The sequence below is a fragment of the Phasianus colchicus genome, chromosome 6 (genome assembly GCF_987193195.1).
Source record: "Phasianus colchicus chromosome 6, bPhaCol1.hap1.1, whole genome shotgun sequence".
Taxonomy (NCBI): Eukaryota; Metazoa; Chordata; class Aves; order Galliformes; family Phasianidae; genus Phasianus; species Phasianus colchicus.
In genome coordinates, this window is record NC_143441.1 from 1,797,897 (window position 1) to 1,813,728 (window position 15,832).

Sequence of the window (15,832 nt, forward strand, 5' to 3'; positions counted from 1 at the left end):
CATCCTCCTGATGGCTGAGCCAAGAGGGAAAAAGGGGAGGGGAACAAAAAACGTCCATCTATGAGGCGAAAGCTCCCGAACGAGAAGCCCCGGGCACAATCCCGCGGCACCAACCCCGGCCCGCAGCGGGGGCCCGGCCACCGCCCTCAGCGGCCCCACCCGCAGCCCCGCGCCCGTTGCTCGGCAGCTGCGAGCCAACCGAGCCTGCCGGGAAGGCGGAGGGGCAGCACCACGGATAGCTCCTATTGGTCGAAGGAGGTGAGGGCGGAGCTCGAGGACGGCCGTCTTCTTCGCTATTGGCGGAGAGAGCCGTCAGTGCGGGGCGGGGCCTCGCGGCTAGCGGGGTCGCGTTGAACTCCGCGTTAGGGCGGGGGAACGGAGCGAGGGGGCGGCGGCGGTCGAGGGTAAGCGAGCCGCCGGCTGCGAGGAGAGCGGCGCGAGGTAGGGAGCGGCGCGGGGGCCGTCCTCACCTGTCACCGGGCGCTCAGCCCTCCCTCCTCGCGGCCCCCGGGCTCCGGCCGCGGGCGCGGTCCCTCGCGGTAGCGGCCGGGCTGGGGCTGTGCTTTCGTCTAAGGGGACCCTCGTCCGAGGGAGGGCGGCAGGCAGGCAGGCAGGCAGGCTGTGCGCGCGGTGCCACCGGCTGTGCGCCGCTGCGCGGACGGATGCCGGCTGCCCTCAGGTAGGTGGGAGGGGGGCGGAGAGGGCAGACCCCGGGAAGGCCGCCTCTGGGCGCGAGGGCTCCCCGCCGCCGTCGCTGCGGCAGGCGGCACCTCGGAGTGGCGCTGCGCGAGGGGGGGAGCGGCTGGGGGCTGCGGCTGGGGGCTGCGGCTGGGGGCCGCCTCCGTGCGCGGGGCGGGGGGAGTTGCGAGGGCAGAGCCGCGCGACTTCTTATTCGTATAGCCGCGCTTCTTTTCACAGCAACGTGAATAGCTGTAAAACACATAATTCTACCTAAATTAAGTTGTTTAAATTGGAGATAAACAGATGTCTTAGACCTGCTTCTCTTTTTTTGCTGGAAGAAGTGAAGTCAATCACATTCTCTTACAAACAGGGCCTGGGTGTCCCTGTAGACAGCAGGGTGACCACAAACCAGCAATGTGGCCTTGTGGTCAAGAAGGCCAATGGTATCCTGGGATGCATTAAAAAGAATGTGGCCAGCAGGTTGAGTGAGGTGAGTGAGCAAAGTATTATTTACTAACCAGCTAACTGCAGGAGAAGACTCTTAACAGAATAGAAATTTATGTTCTTAACATGCTCCTTTTTGAAGAAAATGGTAGAAAAGACAGAAGTGAGGAATAGAGGATACTTAAACCAACCTGGATCCACTAGAAAACTTCAAAGTAGGGACAGTTACAAAAGCTCAGCTATTCCATTGAGGGAGTAAGCACAAAAAGAAAGACTGAAGCCTTTAGCTAGCAGTTTGTCAGAAAACAGTCTTAAATATGCGTAAGGGTGGAAAGAGACTTCCTATTTCCTTAAATGCAAGCAGATTGAAACAGTTTCTTTTGATTTCTGTATCTATGATTTTCATAAGCAGTTACAAGAACGGTGTTCTCAGATTGGATATTATGAGTAAATGCTTGTGTTGCATTTAAGGAAATAATAAACAGCAACTATTTCTCATCCAAGAAAAAGACAAACACGTAAACTGAATGAGCAGCTTATATACATACATCCCCTAGATACCTGTAGCACTCCCATGGTGTTGGCAGAAATGGCAGAGAATTTATAGAGATGCATACCTCCTCAAGCAGAAAGCAGAGGTTACTAAGGCACACTACCCCAGGTATCACCAATAGCAGTAGAAGCTTGTGCTTAGGCAACTCAAGTACACCTTTCACCCCCCACACGAATATTAAACATTACCATCATAGCATCGCCCCCCCCCCCCCTTTTTTTTTCTTTCTTTCCTTTTAAATTGTCTTTTATCTCAGGCCCACGAGATGCATGGAAATCAAAAGTCCGTGAGTTATGAACAAAGAAGTTCTTTGCCACAGAAAATACGTTACATATGGAGTGAGATGTTGTGCTGTTGCCAAGCACATCAGGCTTGCTAATGTAACTTCAAATGCAGAACTTCTAGCAGAACGTGCTAGAACTAATACCATGGTACAAGCCAGAGGAGTCTTGTCTGCTGCTCTTTCCTCTCACTGCTGTCGTGGACCCTGCAACAGGCTGGATTGGACAGTGCTGGTTAAACACAGCTTGTTTCCTGAGCATTTTATCAATTATTTCTGTATTGCTGATATACAGATATAGGGTTTTTTCCTGTTCCTCTGCACAGTTGAATTTCCATTTGCCACTTTCCCAGATACTGGCATCTTGGGAGAAAATGCCAGGTAACCAAACACAAGTCAAACTAATCCCTCTAGGTATGTCATAATGCTGGTTTTTATGTTGCTGTAATTATCTGCAGTTGTATAGAGTATTTAAGACAAATGGAACTGTTTGGTATTACGGTTTGGTACATGAAAGAAAATAAAACATCCTTTATTTTAATATACGACAAAGAATGAATAATACTTACTTGCCACCAACCACTTCTCACTTCTGACACTCTACCAAACTGATGGATGTTCTACATAAAGCAACGCTTTCCTTCTTCCCTTTTGATTTAGTAGATTTTTTTTTATTTTAATGTTTGTTTCAATCTACATATTGAAATAGGTTTTACTGGGCACCTTTACTTCTCAAACTTTCTGCATTCAGGTTTGTAAAGAAAGGCAGACTTTTCTTCTCCAAGATCAGACAGACAGCACATTCTTTGGCCAACAAATTCTTGTTTCTTAACAATACTGACATTTTGCTCTGCCAAGCATTTAAAAGTGCATTCCTTTTAGAGACCTTCTCTTCGTTACAGTCTATATGTAACTGTGATACATATTTTCTCTGTATTTGGGAAAACCTAATAACAGATACAATTTACCACCAAAAATATTTGCAGTCATGACTTCATCATAGAATTTTTCCTACTTTTCCAGTACTTGTTTGATACTTTCTTTTTCTAGTAAGCAAAAATTCTAAGCCCTTGTCCTCCAGAAACTGTCTTTCATTTTCTGATACATTCAAAGATAACCTTTGGAGGCATGCCTTTTTCTGGGAAGCCAAGTTCTAACAGCAGAAAAAAATTTCAAAGGCTGTATGGAGAGCATCAACTACAATGGCAATAATATCACTGACCTTGCTAGAAGGAAGAAATTGGAACCGTCTAATGTGGTAAGAACATAACTTTATCATCATCTAAACTTCTGCTTCTCCTTCTAAGGAAAGTTTGTGAGTGTGTGTGACAGATGTTCTGAAATCATATAATATATAAAACAAAGTTTGTCACATGCCTAAAGATTTCATTATACATACTTTTATGATTTTTTTTTGTTTGTTTGTTTGTTTGTTTTTAATATCTGGGGACCTGTTTCTGCTGGGATTTAAGTTTCAGCTTTACAGAATTAGCCTTCAGCATCAGATGAATGTTTTTTAAAAGAAAACCAGTAGATCAGTATATACATTTTTGCTTTCATCTTATAGTAACCCAAAACTAGGATGGACAATATTTATTGTTAAATCAATTGCAGTGTGTCAAGGATCTAAATCCTGTTATCTTCCATCCCCACAGAGCAAGTTGCGTGGGTGTGCAAAATCATTAGAAAGGGAAGGCTCAGAGCCATTTTATGGGAGCTCCGTAAAGCATCAAGATACTAAACTTTGAAACTGTTATTTAGCTTATTAACATTACAGGGATTATTAACATTACATTCTATTTTTTTCTCTCCAAAGCATTCATAGTTGCTTTCATGTTTAAACTTGTGTCTTTCTGTAAGGGTTGATCAGGAAATCACTTTAATTTCTGTATTTTTAAGAATCTAGGCGTTCCTAAAATAGTTGGTGGATTACATGAGCAATGTGGGTAGGAAATAAATGTATTATTACCCTGAATTTGAGATAGATCTGTTCAAGGCTTTCTTCTGTACAGTACTGCAGCCTTCACAAAGCCCTGCTCACAGTATGTATAGTTTGATTACTGCTTTTTTTCTTTATGTATTTTGCATAGTACATAACAGTAATGAAGAATAAGATATAAGATAAACATGTACAGTAGAAATAAAGTGCAATGATTCTTCTTGGACAGATGTGCAACTTCTGAGATGTCTGTAGGACAAATTCCAGCTTTTGAAAAGCATAGCACAGCTAACAGTTCTGTAGAGTGTCTATAAACTCCTCTTTCTGGTTTATTTGGATGTGAATTTTCTGTTTGCTTGTTTTGTTTGTTAGTTGATTACATTCTGTTGCCTGTGACATTAAAGCAAAATCTACATATGTAGATTTGGTAGTGTTAGAGGTTTACCACTAAACTGTGGCATGCTAGTTTAATCTGATGATTCACTTCTGAGAATATAAAAACAGAAGTGAACTTTGCTTTCAGATGAATTATTTAAATTTCTTCCGCTCTTCAAAAACAGAATCAGTTTCACTTATGAAATCAACATGGATGTTTATGTTTCTTACAAAAAAACTTTTATTCTTCTAGTTTTGAACCTGATTTAGCATGAAAAATACTAAGCTGAAACTACTATTTTTGTTAACCACGTTTATGTTAATGGCACTTAAGCAATCCAACCAGGATCAAAGCTCCATTGTAGGAACTGTGCAGATGCATAGCAGTAGACATATCCTGCCCTAAAGAAAAAGCAAAAATAAATAACGTAATGAAATGGAACACAAAGTAATTGGTAAAGTTATAAGAAGCATCATAGGGGGAAAAAAAAATAGATGGACAAAGAATAAAAAAGAGGTTTGAGACAAAAATAAAAATGTTCTTACTGTCAGATTTCAGAAGTTGTACAAGGAAAAGGAGTAAAAAATTAAATTTATACAACGAGGATGTCCAGAAAATCTAAGAAGTTAATCTTGATTTTACATTGAACAAAAATAGAATGAATAAAAATCCTTAGGTCTCACAAATACGTATGTTATGATCATAAATGCACCATTAAGAGTCTTTCAACATCTTCTTAAGCAATTTATTCATTTTATCTTTAGAGGGTAACAATGTGGAGCAAAAAAGTTTTGCAGTCCTCTGTGATAGAACAAGTGGCAGCAAACCTTTGAGGAGAAAGAGTAAGATGGATGGCCTTAAACAGTTTTTGCTTTCATTAATGGAGCCTGATTTGTTTTCACAGAAATGAGGCAAATAATAAACATACACAGAAAGGAGAGTAGGAGATAGAAGGACAACAAGAAAAAAAAAATGGAGTGTCAAATTTTCTCCCAAATGGACTTGCAAGAGTTGACAGTGACTTACTAGAGCATTAATTTCTTCTTTACAGCTTTATTCAGGTCTAAGACAGAAAAAAAGAACATGCACACGAGTCTTCCAATCCATATTTTCTATGTTATTTAAAGTAACAAGGTTATGTATGGTATTTTATGTTGGTTTCATTTACATTTGCAGGTACTGAAATCTAACAAGTTTCTCAAAACCTGTAACAGAAAAATGCTGAGAAGAATCAAATTTATTGCTCTCTCGCTTCACATACATTGGGCTTATGATCCTCCCACTTCAGTGGCTGCTCTTCCATGTATTACTGAGTGCAATCATGTACAAATATAAGATAAACATTTTCTTTAAAGTATTTATAGTATGTTGCACTCAAATAAATATTTGAGAAAATAAAGAAATAACCTGACAGCTATTAATCAGAGTTTTATTGCCTTTAATATATGATCCATCCTGATATAGCAATTATTGTTGTTTTAGTAAATGCATTACCTCACTTTTACAGGTTTATTTTCAGCCAGTATATCTATCCTTTTGCTCAACACAACAGAGAACTTTCCAATAGCCAAAAAACATTCTGCCTTTAAATTAAATTAATCTTCTTGGAAATATTACTCTTCCAACTCTCCTGTTCTGTATGTCAGCTACTGCTCAAAGCTGTCTACTGTTCCTCCTGTTAACCATACAGTTATTAAAACTTGGTATATGAATACCTTTTCATCATATTTATCCACAATAAATGAATGAGACTTCTCCCCATAGAGGGATGGAAAGTTTCATAGAAAGATTCTGTCTTTCTGCTAAATCTCAAATAATCTGAACTGCAGTTCATTTAGATATTAGACCTCAGGTTCAGATAACATCCTTGAGGTAATAAAATGTTATTGTCTGACAGATCTAAAGTGATATTTTTCCTGTAGAAAATTCCATGGGGCACTTGCACTGAAACTGAGAAGTGTTTTTCCTTCTCTTGCTGAGTGAGGGTTTAAATAGGAAATGCATATACACAGAGCAAAATTTGGAAGGTAACATTTCCCATCAGGTCTTTTCAGTATTACAGAGCAAGAAAAAGATTTTTAAGACTTGCATGTGCTGATTAAGGTGATTGAATTTTTTCTACTATTATTTTCCTTTTAGTTTAGCAATAAAGAAATACATTAAAAAAATGCAGTAGGGGAAAGATCTGCCCATGGATTTGTTGTATTTGTGCATATCTAAATAGCAGTACAGGCATCTTGTCATCCCAAGGACACCATGGAGTATTCATATAATATAAAGAGAGATGATGGGGATTTTCTAATAACTAAATTGGAGATCAGAAATGTTACTTTTTTTTTTTTTTTTTTCCCAATTTACCAGTTTGCAAGCAATGCCTCCTTTTCCATAAAGACAGCTCTTCAAGAAAGCCCATTTCTAACACTCACAGACCTGTGCAGAACACCGTTTTTCATAGATGACAGACAGTAACTTTACAATAACATCAGCCATTTCTTTCAACACTGTCACAAATACCATTCAACAACAAATAGCATTCAACTAGGCCTCAACTGCCTAATTTCATTGAAGCCTGTATACCTTTCATTCAGTGTTAACATTACTTGAAAAAAAGTGTTTGGACGTTACATTATATTATCCTCAGTTCATCGTGTTGTAGCAGATCTAATCTTTAATGAAAACGAGACATGTAGGAATCCTATTTGAACTTTTCTTTTATCTTCACTCTTATTTCAAAAAGAAAGTTGTTGATTAAACACACCTAGTGACAAACCAACATGTGATTATCATCTATAATAAATGATACTCCTGCTTGCTAGTATAATCGTATTTGCTTTTCTTGTTGCCTTTGCTTGCTTCATCCACACCAGTAGATGTGTTGAGAAAACTGACTGGGAGAAAAGAGGTCATTCCCTGGTCCTGGTTACAAAGACAGCACAGACACAGCCCATGGTGACTGAAAAACAAGGAATAAAGAGGTACAAGACTGTACTGCAAAAGTGTATTGCAACTGCAGGTTGCTTAAAGAAGTAGAAGCAAAGGGAATGTCCACAGGTTTGAAAAAGTGGCCTGCAACTACACAATATTCATTGTTTCAGAAAGGAGACTTAACGATGCAAAATCTTTGGCAAGAAAACAGTTGTTTTTAGGGATCAAATAGAGAGAGAAATAGTGCTGGGGACCTAGACTCCATTTAGGACATAATACTTGTCTTGTCTCTACACATGAAAATATTTTAAATTACTAGCTGAGAGATCAGGGGTCCTGAACCATGGTATGTTCATTATTGTTGATTGCATGTACTGTGTCATATCACTTAAAAAATTAAAAACATTAATGGCACTGAAATTTCAAACTGGGTGCACGTACCACTGTGCATAACAACTGACAAGCTATTATCTACGTTGATTAAAACTCTTAGTGCTAGTGTTTTAGCTTCTCCAAAAGCAAGGAATAAACAATTTGAATGTAGGCTTTATCAGTATTTGTACTTGTAATAAAACCAGGAATATTCATAGAATCATAGAATCATAGAATTTTTTTTTGAGTTGGAAGGGACTCTTACAGACCATTGAGTCCAGTTCCCCAGTAATGAACAGGGACACCCACAGAGGTCAGAGACCTCAGAGGCCTGTCCAGCCTGACCATGAATATCTCCCCACTGCCATAATGTTGTCTTGCCCCAGACCTATACAAGACTACAAAGTGAGTCACCAGCTCTGGATTCCTACTTAGGAGGGGTTTGCCATCAAGATAGACAGCAAGTCTCCATGTAACCCTCTCCTCTAGGCATCAGCCCTGGGAAACATGCTGCCAAATATTCTTCAGAAAAGCATCTTAGAGAGGTTTCTGTGAGCAGATGGGGGACATTTGATGAAGCAAACGGATGCTGGGTAAGCAGTAATTCTCACTCAACAACCAGCCTGGGGGCTCCGTTCTTTCTTCATTTCCATTCTTTCTGATGGAAATGTCCTTGAAACTTAATTGAGTTTGCATGGAATTTTACACTTTTTGGATTTCTAATCTTTCTCATCATTAATCCTTAAATATGTGTTCCACAATACCACTAACCAATTATAGAAAAATAATTTAAAATAATCATGTATCAAACTTTTTTAAAATTCTATTTGGAAGGTAGGAGACCTAATTACAGGCATGGGACTTTAATGTATGTGCTGAAAACTGAAACTCAATATCTACTTTTTCATTGCTCTTCAGCAACCTGAGCAAATAGATTACCTCCTGTGATAGGTTTCTGACAGTCCCTCTTAGTTTGACAGTTATTTTAGAGAGAGTCACTTTTGTATATAATGAAAGGAAAAGTTGCCAAGCATACGTACATATTTTATGTTTCTTAAAACTTAAAAGCTAGAGGAAAGACTCCATTTTTAGTCATGCCATTTTAAATGCAGAGTATTTGTACCGTCCGCCAGGTTTACATCAATGACACAGAATGGCATCTAGCCCAAGGGCTGAGTTACATTTCTTGCACAGGAAGGGCAGCTTTTATAATTGAGTGTATCAGTTACTGCTTTGAACTTTTTTTCTGTTACTACATTCATGTGAAAATATGATGTGCATTTTCGCATCTTCTATGTATGCCAAAAGAATTAAAAGCAATTTCTATCGAAGTGTTTCCTTGAAATTGCAACATAAAAAATATATAAATATTAAAAACAATAAAACAAAACAAGACATTTTCTCCCAGAAATACCAGGACTCTTAGAAATACCTCACGTTTCATCTCAAGAATACTGCTTTCCACTCCTCAAGATCACACTGACTCCCATCACAATGGCCTTTTCTCCCACATACACCAGCTTTCTCCCAAATACACGACATTTTCTCCCACATACACCCGTTTTCTCCCAAAGATGGGACATATTCTCCCAGAAATGCCAGCTTATTCTTTAAAAAACGGCCTTTTTTCCCCAAAATACCAGCTTTCTCACAAACACCTGTCATTTTCCAACCAAGTCTGCTACTATCTCCCAGAAACAGCCGGTTTCCGAGAAATACCTGACGTTTGCTCTCCCAAATACTACTTGACACTCCTCCAGAGGACATTGTCTCCCCTGTTTACCACGTTGTCTCCCCAAGAGACCACTTGGCACACCAAAAAGACCGCCGTTGCTCTCCAGTACAAGATCTTCTTTCCCACCGGTTCCCACTTTTCTCCCCCAGCTATGTCATTTCCTCCCAGAAATGCCACTTTTCCCTTGGAAATTTCACCTTCTCTTCCAAAAAGAGGAGATTTGCTCCCAGAAATACCCCTTCTCTTACAACTGCCACACGCTTTCTCCCCAAATACTCCATTTAGGACATAATACTTGTCTTGTCTCTGCACATGAAAATATTTTAAATTACTAGCTGAGAGATCAGGGGTCCTGAACCATGGTATGTTCATTATTGTTGATTGCATGTACTGTGTCATATCACTTAAAAAATTAAAAACATTAATGGCACTGAAATTTCAAACTGGGTGCACGTACCACTGTGCATAACAACTGACAAGCTATTATCTACGTTGATTAAAACTCTTAGTGCTAGTGTTTTAGCTTCTCCAAAAGCAAGGAATAAACAATTTGAATGTAGGCTTTATCAGTATTTGTACTTGTAATAAAACCAGGAATATTCATAGAATCATAGAATCATAGAATTTTTTTTTGAGTTGGAAGGGACTCTTACAGACCATTGAGTCCAGTTCCCCAGTAATGAACAGGGACACCCACAGAGGTCAGAGACCTCAGAGGCCTGTCCAGCCTGACCATGAATATCTCCCCACTGCCATAATGTTGTCTTGCCCCAGACCTATACAAGACTACAAAGTGAGTCACCAGCTCTGGATTCCTACTTAGGAGGGGTTTGCCATCAAGATAGACAGCAAGTCTCCATGTAACCCTCTCCTCTAGGCATCAGCCCTGGGAAACATGCTGCCAAATATTCTTCAGAAAAGCATCTTAGAGAGGTTTCTGTGAGCAGATGGGGGACATTTGATGAAGCAAACGGATGCTGGGTAAGCAGTAATTCTCACTCAACAACCAGCCTGGGGGCTCCGTTCTTTCTTCATTTCCATTCTTTCTGATGGAAATGTCCTTGAAACTTAATTGAGTTTGCATGGAATTTTACACTTTTTGGATTTCTAATCTTTCTCATCATTAATCCTTAAATATGTGTTCCACAATACCACTAACCAATTATAGAAAAATAATTTAAAATAATCATGTATCAAACTTTTTTAAAATTCTATTTGGAAGGTAGGAGACCTAATTACAGGCATGGGACTTTAATGTATGTGCTGAAAACTGAAACTCAATATCTACTTTTTCATTGCTCTTCAGCAACCTGAGCAAATAGATTACCTCCTGTGATAGGTTTCTGACAGTCCCTCTTAGTTTGACAGTTATTTTAGAGAGAGTCACTTTTGTATATAATGAAAGGAAAAGTTGCCAAGCATACGTACATATTTTATGTTTCTTAAAACTTAAAAGCTAGAGGAAAGACTCCATTTTTAGTCATGCCATTTTAAATGCAGAGTATTTGTACCGTCCGCCAGGTTTACATCAATGACACAGAATGGCATCTAGCCCAAGGGCTGAGTTACATTTCTTGCACAGGAAGGGCAGCTTTTATAATTGAGTGTATCAGTTACTGCTTTGAACTTTTTTTCTGTTACTACATTCATGTGAAAATATGATGTGCATTTTCGCATCTTCTATGTATGCCAAAAGAATTAAAAGCAATTTCTATCGAAGTGTTTCCTTGAAATTGCAACATAAAAAATATATAAATATTAAAAACAATAAAACAAAACAAGACATTTTCTCCCAGAAATACCAGGACTCTTAGAAATACCTCACGTTTCATCTCAAGAATACTGCTTTCCACTCCTCAAGATCACACTGACTCCCATCACAATGGCCTTTTCTCCCACATACACCAGCTTTCTCCCAAATACACGACATTTTCTCCCACATACACCCGTTTTCTCCCAAAGATGGGACATATTCTCCCAGAAATGCCAGCTTATTCTTTAAAAAACGGCCTTTTTTCCCCAAAATACCAGCTTTCTCACAAACACCTGTCATTTTCCAACCAAGTCTGCTACTATCTCCCAGAAACAGCCGGTTTCCGAGAAATACCTGACGTTTGCTCTCCCAAATACTACTTGACACTCCTCCAGAGGACATTGTCTCCCCTGTTTACCACGTTGTCTCCCCAAGAGACCACTTGGCACACCAAAAAGACCGCCGTTGCTCTCCAGTACAAGATCTTCTTTCCCACCGGTTCCCACTTTTCTCCCCCAGCTATGTCATTTCCTCCCAGAAATGCCACTTTTCCCTTGGAAATTTCACCTTCTCTTCCAAAAAGAGGAGATTTGCTCCCAGAAATACCCCTTCTCTTACAACTGCCACACGCTTTCTCCCCAAATACTCCATTTAGGACATAATACTTGTCTTGTCTCTGCACATGAAAATATTTTAAATTACTAGCTGAGAGATCAGGGGTCCTGAACCATGGTATGTTCATTATTGTTGATTGCATGTACTGTGTCATATCACTTAAAAAATTAAAAACATTAATGGCACTGAAATTTCAAACTGGGTGCACGTACCACTGTGCATAACAACTGACAAGCTATTATCTACGTTGATTAAAACTCTTAGTGCTAGTGTTTTAGCTTCTCCAAAAGCAAGGAATAAACAATTTGAATGTAGGCTTTATCAGTATTTGTACTTGTAATAAAACCAGGAATATTCATAGAATCATAGAATCATAGAATTTTTTTTTGAGTTGGAAGGGACTCTTACAGACCATTGAGTCCAGTTCCCCAGTAATGAACAGGGACACCCACAGAGGTCAGAGACCTCAGAGGCCTGTCCAGCCTGACCATGAATATCTCCCCACTGCCATAATGTTGTCTTGCCCCAGACCTATACAAGACTACAAAGTGAGTCACCAGCTCTGGATTCCTACTTAGGAGGGGTTTGCCATCAAGATAGACAGCAAGTCTCCATGTAACCCTCTCCTCTAGGCATCAGCCCTGGGAAACATGCTGCCAAATATTCTTCAGAAAAGCATCTTAGAGAGGTTTCTGTGAGCAGATGGGGGACATTTGATGAAGCAAACGGATGCTGGGTAAGCAGTAATTCTCACTCAACAACCAGCCTGGGGGCTCCGTTCTTTCTTCATTTCCATTCTTTCTGATGGAAATGTCCTTGAAACTTAACTTTTTCCTACTTTTCCAGTACTTGTTTGATACTTTCTTTTTCTAGTAAGCAAAAATTCTAAGCCCTTGTCCTCCAGTAACTGTCTTCCATTTTCTGATACATTCAAAGATAACCTTTGGAGGCATGCCTTTTTCTGGGAAGCCAAGTTCTAACAGCAGAAAAAAATTTCAAAGGCTGTATGGAGAGCATCAACTACAATGGCAATAATATCACTGACCTTGCTAGAAGGAAGAAATTGGAACCGTCTAATGTGGTAAGAACATAACTTTATCATCATCTAAACTTCTGCTTCTCCTTCTAAGGAAAGTTTGTGAGTGTGTGTGACAGATGTTCTGAAATCATATAATATATAAAACAAAGTTTGTCACATGCCTAAAGATTTCATTATACATACTTTTATGATTTTTTTTTGTTTGTTTGTTTGTTTGTTTTTAATATCTGGGGACCTGTTTCTGCTGGGATTTAAGTTTCAGCTTTACAGAATTAGCCTTCAGCATCAGATGAATGTTTTTTAAAAGAAAACCAGTAGATCAGTATATACATTTTTGCTTTCATCTTATAGTAACCCAAAACTAGGATGGACAATATTTATTGTTAAATCAATTGCAGTGTGTCAAGGATCTAAATCCTGTTATCTTCCATCCCCACAGAGCAAGTTGCGTGGGTGTGCAAAATCATTAGAAAGGGAAGGCTCAGAGCCATTTTATGGGAGCTCCGTAAAGCATCAAGATACTAAACTTTGAAACTGTTATTTAGCTTATTAACATTACAGGGATTATTAACATTACATTCTATTTTTTTCTCTCCAAAGCATTCATAGTTGCTTTCATGTTTAAACTTGTGTCTTTCTGTAAGGGTTGATCAGGAAATCACTTTAATTTCTGTATTTTTAAGAATCTAGGCGTTCCTAAAATAGTTGGTGGATTACATGAGCAATGTGGGTAGGAAATAAATGTATTATTACCCTGAATTTGAGATAGATCTGTTCAAGGCTTTCTTCTGTACAGTACTGCAGCCTTCACAAAGCCCTGCTCACAGTATGTATAGTTTGATTACTGCTTTTTTTCTTTATGTATTTTGCATAGTACATAACAGTAATGAAGAATAAGATATAAGATAAACATGTACAGTAGAAATAAAGTGCAATGATTCTTCTTGGACAGATGTGCAACTTCTGAGATGTCTGTAGGACAAATTCCAGCTTTTGAAAAGCATAGCACAGCTAACAGTTCTGTAGAGTGTCTATAAACTCCTCTTTCTGGTTTATTTGGATGTGAATTTTCTGTTTGCTTGTTTTGTTTGTTAGTTGATTACATTCTGTTGCCTGTGACATTAAAGCAAAATCTACATATGTAGATTTGGTAGTGTTAGAGGTTTACCACTAAACTGTGGCATGCTAGTTTAATCTGATGATTCACTTCTGAGAATATAAAAACAGAAGTGAACTTTGCTTTCAGATGAATTATTTAAATTTCTTCCGCTCTTCAAAAACAGAATCAGTTTCACTTATGAAATCAACATGGATGTTTATGTTTCTTACAAAAAAACTTTTATTCTTCTAGTTTTGAACCTGATTTAGCATGAAAAATACTAAGCTGAAACTACTATTTTTGTTAACCACGTTTATGTTAATGGCACTTAAGCAATCCAACCAGGATCAAAGCTCCATTGTAGGAACTGTGCAGATGCATAGCAGTAGACATATCCTGCCCTAAAGAAAAAGCAAAAATAAATAACGTAATGAAATGGAACACAAAGTAATTGGTAAAGTTATAAGAAGCATCATAGGGGGAAAAAAAAATAGATGGACAAAGAATAAAAAAGAGGTTTGAGACAAAAATAAAAATGTTCTTACTGTCAGATTTCAGAAGTTGTACAAGGAAAAGGAGTAAAAAATTAAATTTATACAACGAGGATGTCCAGAAAATCTAAGAAGTTAATCTTGATTTTACATTGAACAAAAATAGAATGAATAAAAATCCTTAGGTCTCACAAATACGTATGTTATGATCATAAATGCACCATTAAGAGTCTTTCAACATCTTCTTAAGCAATTTATTCATTTTATCTTTAGAGGGTAACAATGTGGAGCAAAAAAGTTTTGCAGTCCTCTGTGGTAGAACAAGTGGCAGCAAACCTTTGAGGAGAAAGAGTAAGATGGATGGCCTTAAACAGTTTTTGCTTTTATTAATGGAGCCTGATTTGTTTTCACAGAAATGAGGCAAATAATAAACATACACAGAAAGGAGAGTAGGAGATAGAAGGACAACAAGAAAAAAAAAATGGAGTGTCAAATTTTCTCCCAAATGGACTTGCAAGAGTTGACAGTGACTTACTAGAGCATTAATTTCTTCTTTACAGCTTTATTCAGGTCTAAGACAGAAAAAAAGAACATGCACACGAGTCTTCCAATCCATATTTTCTATGTTATTTAAAGTAATAAGGTTATGTATGGTATTTTATGTTGGTTTCATTTACATTTGCAGGTACTAAAATCTAACAAGTTTCTCAAAACCTGTAACAGAAAAATGCTGAGAAGAATCAAATTTATTGCTCTCTCTCTTCACATACATTGGGCTTATGATCCTCCCACTTCAGTGGCTGCTCTTCCATGTATTACTGAGTGCAATCATGTACAAATATAAGATAAACATTTTCTTTAAAGTATTTATAGTATGTTGCGCTCAAATAAATATTTGAGAAAATAAAGAAATAACCTGACAGCTATTAATCAGAGTTTTATTGCCTTTAATATATGATCCATCCTGATATAGCAATTATTGTTGTTTTAGTAAATGCATTACCTCACTTTTACAGGTTTATTTTCAGCCAGTATATCTATCCTTTTGCTCAACACAACAGAGAACTTTCCAATAGCCAAAAAACATTCTGCCTTTAAATTAAATTAATCTTCTTGGAAATATTACTCTTCCAACTCTCCTGTTCTGTATGTCAGCTACTGCTCAAAGCTGTCTACTGTTCCTCCTGTTAACCATACAGTTATTAAAACTTGGTATATGAATACCTTTTCATCATATTTATCCACAATAAATGAATGAGACTTCTCCCCATAGAATCTTTCTATGAAACTTTCCATCCCTCTGTCTTTCTGCTAAATCTCAAATAATCTGAACTGCAGTTCATTTAGATATTAGACCTCAGGTTCAGATAACATCCTTGAGGTAATAAAATGTTATTGTCTGACAGATCTAAAGTGATATTTTTCCTGTAGAAAATTCCATGGGGCACTTGCACTGAAACTGAGAAGTGTTTTTCCTTCTCTTGCTGAGTGAGGGTTTAAATAGGAAATGCATATACACAGAGCAAAATT

The 15,832-nt window shown here is 38.3% G+C and overlaps 1 long non-coding RNA gene across 3 annotated transcripts; it reads left to right on the forward strand.

Annotated features, from left to right (window-relative positions):
- Positions 1–249: 249 nt before the first annotated feature.
- Positions 250–15,210, forward strand: LOC149917350 (uncharacterized). 3 transcript variants are annotated; one of them, XR_016467414.1, is made up of 4 exons: positions 250–679; positions 1,052–1,171; positions 3,072–3,216; positions 5,450–5,777. It is a non-coding gene; the product is annotated as an uncharacterized LOC149917350 (long non-coding RNA). The 3 variants fall into 3 exon arrangements; XR_016467416.1 differs by lacking the exons at positions 3,072–3,216; positions 5,450–5,777 and adding an exon at positions 14,988–15,210 and having other exon boundaries at positions 255–679; XR_016467415.1 differs by lacking the exon at positions 3,072–3,216 and having other exon boundaries at positions 258–679; positions 5,450–5,774.
- The last annotated feature ends 622 nt before the right edge of the window (positions 15,211–15,832 follow it).